Source organism: Lactuca virosa, chromosome 6 (assembly GCF_052849685.1).
Source record: "Lactuca virosa cultivar CGN04683 chromosome 6, Lactuca_virosa_CGN04683_v6, whole genome shotgun sequence".
Lineage (NCBI taxonomy): Eukaryota > Viridiplantae > Streptophyta > Magnoliopsida > Asterales > Asteraceae > Lactuca > Lactuca virosa.
Window position 1 is genome coordinate 249,580,480 of NC_136431.1, and position 7,236 is coordinate 249,587,715.

Here is a 7,236-nt window from a genome sequence, read left to right on the forward strand (position 1 = left end):
CACTTTGCTTAAGTCGTTAGTGGAGCGTGTGTGGTTAACCGGCACACTAACCTGGACTTAACAAGGTAGGCAAAGGGTAACTTAATATTTATCATAGTATCGGTGGAGCGTGTGTGGTTAACCGGCACACTGATTAAGGGGTAAATATTAAGGGTACCAAGTATATTTGCATGGTTATTCACACCTTGTTTTGTGATCCTCAGCATCCCAGTCACAAAACCTGAAGGGCACACTCGAGATTGAAACATGCCTTTGAACAGTTCAATGAATCTCAAAGATCTAGGACTTTCAAATCCAATTAAAACCTAATAAATTATTTCTTTTTTCATGGTGGAAATTGGTGAATCGTCATTCACCTACCTTCAAATATTTTATAGCTTGGATTACGGCATCCCTCTTCTAAGTTATAAAATAGTTTGTTGGGTCCTAGCCTTAATATTTCATATTGGGTGTCATATTAAGGACTTTAAATCAACTATCTTGAATATCTCCCAAAAAGATGTCTGGTCTAGACATTTATGATCTTCCCAAATCTCTTGAAACAAGCTTTCCTAAATGAAGATGATGTCCCATGGATATCATACTTCTTTCACCTCCTCCAATTATTCTCCCTAACCCACAAGTTCCTAAAAATTTTAAGGTCACTCAAGCCCTATTGGCAAGGCAAGGTCTAGGTATGATCACATCTTGGAGATGTAGTCACATATTGACAAGCCGGGAGAGTTGGGTGTCAAAGTCTTGAGAAAGTTGGTGGCTCAACTACTTTCTAAGTCACATAATGAGTTCTTTTGGGAATCCTATGAAACAGACTAAGACAAGACCCTTAATGATCTTATCTATTTGCTAAGATCAACTTCCTAAAACGCTATGGACATTGACAATGATGACATTGGATATCCAGTAAAGCTCTCTCTTCCCAATGGAAAGGGATCGACCATAGTCAACTCGGTTGACCCAATGGTAAAGAGAGAGGCGAAGTCTGAGATAGTCCCATTATCAAGGGTCCATAGGTAACTATTGCCAAAGGAAGGGGCATTGGTTACGAAGCTGCCAAATTTACCTAAGGATGTTAAAGTCAATAAGTTTGGCTCTACTTCAGCTAAAGTCCATTGTCTAACTCTATTAAGTACATGCTGATTCTGATCGCGAAGATGGATTTCAATCGCATGGTTCGATGATCAGAATTTTGGGCTATTACTTAAGAGTTATGATATTTATATTGCTTAGGAATAGATAACAACAAGGTTTTCATATGGATTGTAAGGATAAGTTTTTCCGCAAAGTTTTAAAATAAAAGAAAAAGGTTTTGATTTTATTTATTTTAAGTATCCTTACAATGGCATTTGTGAAAAGTTGTTGCTTATAAGATTCCATTGATAGCAATATTGGAAAAATGGATTTGATTCTTTTGGTTGTGGTAGTGTCTAATATTACCAAATAAGGAAAGATTCTCATCACCCAAGGTTCAATTGGACCGAAACTTGGAATCATGCAAGTTGTATAGTATGATGAATGAGAACTTTCAGCTTGGAAAATTAAGACTAATTCCTTATGTGAATAAGGAAAGGACTAAGGGATCGAGTACACATTCTTGTGCACTGGTCAAGTCCACCACAAAAGATCAAGAAGACTATTCGTCATGATTTACTTAAGTTCAGTAAATATGGTTATACTTATAAGTTTAAGTATAAGTCTGTAGCATTGGAGAAGTTTCAATGTGAGACAGAACGAATAAGAAGAATCAAAGTATGGCAGAAAGATAAAAGTTTCTCAAATCTGAAAAGATGGGAGAGTACTTTAGTATCATGTTTATGATCATCTTAATGATTAAGATACCATATCACAATTGGTCCTCTAAAGTCATCTTAGTGCATTCTTATGACTAAGAAGAGGAGTCATGAATTGTTGAAATGGTTAAATCAAAAAGATGAGTCATACTTCGTTCCAAAACAATTCTTAGAGTCATACTCCAAGATTGTAACTTGAGTGACATATCTTAAAGAGGGTTTGTTAACACTAGTCAAATGTAAGAGTAAAAGGTTATCTACTCTCGTACATTTGAAATTGGTAAGTTGTGATGTTTTGGATAAAACAGAGACCGACTTAGGCTAATTGTGTAAAGTGTTAGTCTTGATAAAGAATCCGCACTATCTCTTGAATATATGTCAATAGGACAGTGGGAGTCTTAAAGCTCTTGAAAGTTTCAAGACTTAATCAAGAATAAAACCTAAAGTCCTTCACTAGCACACGACTTGAGGTTTATAACCTATCGTGTTGAAATTTTTGTGCCTATTCAAGTTGGCTTTGCATAGGAGTTCTAAGAGTTCTCAATTGGTTGCACAACTACTTGGAAGCAATGGCAGGCACCTGAGCTGTCAAATGGCAAGAATTTAAGATTGCACAAGTTTAATCAATATGAGTTTGGATTTGTCACTAACCTTGTCTTGTGATTATGGTTTTGACAAATTCACATGGATAAGAACACATACACTATTAAATCTAAGTGTCATAAGGTTTCTCTCCGATTCATGAATATGATGGTGAGGAAACACTTTCACTACGTAGATTTTAGCTAGATAGCAATTGTGATATTTGCATTCTCAAAGTCGTTAGTGGAGCGTGTGTGGTTTACCGGCACACTAACATGGACTTGTGAGAAGTGGCAAAGGTCTAAACAATTGAGACTATGATTACGGCATCCCTTTTCATAGTTCTAAAATTGTTTAGACACACATGTGAGCTATCTAAGAGAGGTGTATGATTTTGATAAATTTTAATCAAAACAATCTAGTATCAGAAATCTGAACTTTGGTAAGAAAGTCAGCTGATTTCTGAGTACATGTCAAAGCTAGTGGGAGCATAAGTGTTATGCTAATAATCATCATGTTATTGGGAGCATGATAATTATGACAAAGGTTGCAAGTTAGCAATGTTAATTATAAAAAACAAAAGTTTCAATTCGTGAGGTTGCAGGGGTTGAAAAAGTTGTTTTGCTATAATTAAGGGAGAGGAAATTATACTTCATTTCAATTCTAAAAGCTTAGATTGAGATTTTAATCGTATTTAATCAAGGATATATATATGAATTTCATGTTGGAATGGCTCAACATAAGGAAATTGTATATATGGGTCCATTATTTGCGTTCTAAAATTCGATTATGATTACGGCATCCCTTTTCATAATCTGAATTTTGAGAACTTGGCAAATTGAAATGGAAATATTATAGCAAAAGACTGGTTTAGTCTTTATGTGAGACATCATGAATCGTGTCCCATATGCTTCGGATATAGGATCGATTACATGTGCTATATTCATCCTTTCTAAAATTTTCCAAATGCCTGGGGCATTATGAAGGGAAAAGGTCTAGAATTGGATATGACTAAAATGATTAAGCAATTATCGAGGACAATCTAAGGTTTACCAAAGATTGGTTGCTCAAGGACAGTTGGAAGTATAATGTTAATTCTGGAAGGACCATATTGACATAATATGTAAGGAGGCAACTCTTGTTCAGAAGTGATAGTCAAAATGGAATATGGAAATGTTTCAAAGTTAGAAATTATTCAATCTGTGTAAGATTAGGAAACTTAATGAAAGAAGGATGTTTCCAAGGAGCTGATCTCCTTTGGAATGCTCTGTAATGATTGTTGTCAAGTCTTTCTGACTTCATGCATAATCTTTAAGAGGATCAATGCATATAAGTTTAGAATCTAACAGATTTCAGTAAATGGCATGAATTTGGAATTCTTGCATTTGCAGTAAGGATTTGGGACTGTGAAAAGAGGATCATTGGAGTGATGTTCAATTGATCTATTTTACAAAGTAAAGATCATATACAAACATAGTATGCATACTTGGTGTATGGCATGACTAGTGTTTAGAAAACATAGTGTACATGCTTGGAGCAGGGGACAACTATTGTTTTAAATTCAAGTATAAAGTTGATAAAACCGAAACAATGAATAATGAGTAACCAATATGGTGATAAATAAAAGTGTTTATTTATATTCATAGGGTTTGATACCATATTTGATTCATTTATTCTTGTGTTTCACTTTGCATGTTTTGACTTCCAGAATAACTAAGTCGCTCTTCCTGAATGATTAAGTTATTCAAACCATCCACAGTCAGTCATATGTTGGAAGTAGATATGAATCAAGACTGTCATGGGTTGGTTTGTAGAGGTCCAAGTTGGTGGACAAAGTGGTGCTACAACAGTCATGAGTGCTCAAAAGTTCAGAGTATTGGATTCAACCCGCGCTCATTTGAATCACTTCATGGATTTTATCACGAGTGATCATGAGACGATAATATCTTATATTCTTCAAACCTATAGATATGAGTTGTTACTATGAGTTGGTTATACATTGATTGCACGAAAACGCATAGGTAACTCGATGTTATAAAACGTGCCTTTGTGTATGATTCAACAAGTAGTAGAACAAGCCATATGAGTCGAAGTTTATCCATTCCTTTTACCTTCGGGATAAAAGCGATATCTGTGGGCCCCTCCATGATTTAAAGATGATACATGTGAGTGCTTGGCCAAGCCAGGACTGATTTGATTTGTTCAATCAGTCAGTCATCATGAATCGGAAATCGGGAAACAACAAATGAACAGAGAGAATGATTGATAATCCATGTCTCAGTCCATATGATATCTAGAATGGAGGAATATATGATCCCTTATCTAATGGACAAGTCATTGACAAAGGTCAGAGTTCATCGACAAGGTCAGAGTTCGATAGAAGCTTTTGAGAGCTACGATTGCTGATCGGTTCCTGAAGTCATACGCAATAATAGTTTTAGACTTATCCAAGTGGGAGACTGTTGGATTAATGTCTAAGTCCATAACTATAATTGGTAAGACTTGACCCGACCCGGCATGGTCCATTTGGGTTGCATGGCATCATGCATTTGGATAGACTATAATGAGAGAAATAACACTTAAGGTTGGTTAATATATTATAAGTTCTAATATATTAATAAGGTTATTTAATTAGCATTGATCAAGAATTAATTTGGAATTAATTAAGTGATCAAAAGGAGACTAATTAAATATATGGGTTGATTGTGTAAATCATTCATTCTTATATATGTGGGCTTGTGATCCAAGATTCCTTATGTTGGACTAAGTCCATGGGGTGACCCATGGATACTCCATGGAGGTTAAAATCCATGGAGCATAAGGAATGGGTAAAGTTATGAGTTACATGGTGTAACCCTAATAGCCACCATATCAAAGAATCCCATGGCTCAAGAAATCGTGCACTAATGTGTGAGTGTGAGGGCTAGACGATTTCAAGGAGTGTTCAAGTTTCTCTCAAGTTATTCCAAGTGTATTTGGTGTTGTGTGAACCATTTGAGGTGTCACACTTGGGGGCACTAGGCACTCAAGCTTCATGAAGACATTCTACATCAAAGAGGTATGTATTCTATCTTGTTATATTTATTGTTTTGTATGCTAGATTAGGATAATACCTTGGATGTTCATAATTGTATGTATAATAGAGAAAACATAGATCCAAGGTATTTAGGGTTGCATGTACACTTAGGAGTGTTAGAATGCTCATAACCCAACAGCATAGTCATACAATACGATAGAAGCTGAGTCTACATTTGGAATTTCATCTAATAGTTCATATTGATTTTACAATATATAAATAACATCAATCTGCAATCATGTAGTTTTGTACATTTATAACATGTCCAATATATAAACTACATCAATCTGCAATCATGTTGTTTCATCTGCTATCCCTGCATTAAACATCAAATGAGCATCTAAGATACATATTTGAAGAAATTATAAAGTAATAAGTTGTTGATTGTACATTGTTAATCACATAAAACTTCTTTGTACACAACGTTTGATGTGTAGATTCCATCATTATCAAACGTTTTTTCCGGCTTTACTAATACATTGGTATTGACACGTGATATTCCTCTGGACAATGCCACATAAAGTTGGCCATGTGAGAATACCGATTCTGGTAGATAAACACCTACATTTGGAATTGTTTGTCCTTGAGCTTTATTGATTGTCATAGAGAAACTAAGTTGAATTGGAAATTGCTTTCTCTTTAGTTTGAATGGGAACATCTCTACACATTACTTTGTGAGATTGCTTAAATTTAAAATGTGTTCTTTAATATTCAAGTGTATAGTTAAAATAAAATAAATTATTTTACTATATTTTATGTTTAACGATTTGTTTAAAAAAACGTAAATACAAAAATACCATTTTCAAAACAGATCATTTTACTTTTTGTATAAATATACCCATTAAATTCCATATATTTAAGTAACTTTATTGATTAACTCACTTAACTTTATTGATTAACTCACAGTTTAATTAATATCAAACTTTTTTTATTCTAAAATATTATAAAACTGATGAGCGATGCAACTATTATATATTTTTTATTTTCATATTATAAAAAAATACAAACGACTTTATTTATATAAAGAAAAAATTACCGACCATATCTTCTCATTGACTTCGTCGTTGAACTCATTAGTTGCGATGCGTCTGAAACCGATATGTATAAGTATGTATTTTCAGTTTGAATATATATGAAGTACAATTTAGCCTAATATATAATCAATGATGCTTTTGTATTGAAATTTTAAAAAGGTATTCATGATGCTTTTAATTTAACATATTCTTGATTATTTAACACAATAACGTAACATATTTGAAATTTTAATGTTGTTTCTTATAGCATTTCAACTGGATATTTTTAAAATATCAAATATTAATAATAAACTTCAAATAACGTAACACAATACAATTGACCTGTGCATAATTTAGTCCCAAACAATCAGAAAAAGTTTTGATGTTTTTAAAATGTAAGTGTTCAAAAAATAACAGACCTTATGTGCCTTTTATAATGCTATCCTTCCTTTTATACCAACACCTTGAGAAGCCCCAACTCCAGTCCCAACCATCATAGCAGTTGCCAGAAAATGGTCCATGTGTCAAAAATACATTCCAAAATAGTCTCGGTGGCAGAAAATGATTACATAAATGGTCCCTGTGAGTGAAATACATATGCAGTCACATAACATGATTTTTTTACAGGACATGTCATTATGGGAGAAAAACAATCACAAAAACGGTCCGAAAATAAATACATATATCTGAACAAAATTTGATAGGGTTTTCCCATGCCAAATCCTACCCTTGTACTTTTTTAACATGAGGGTAAAATAGTCTTTTGTTCTGAGACGGT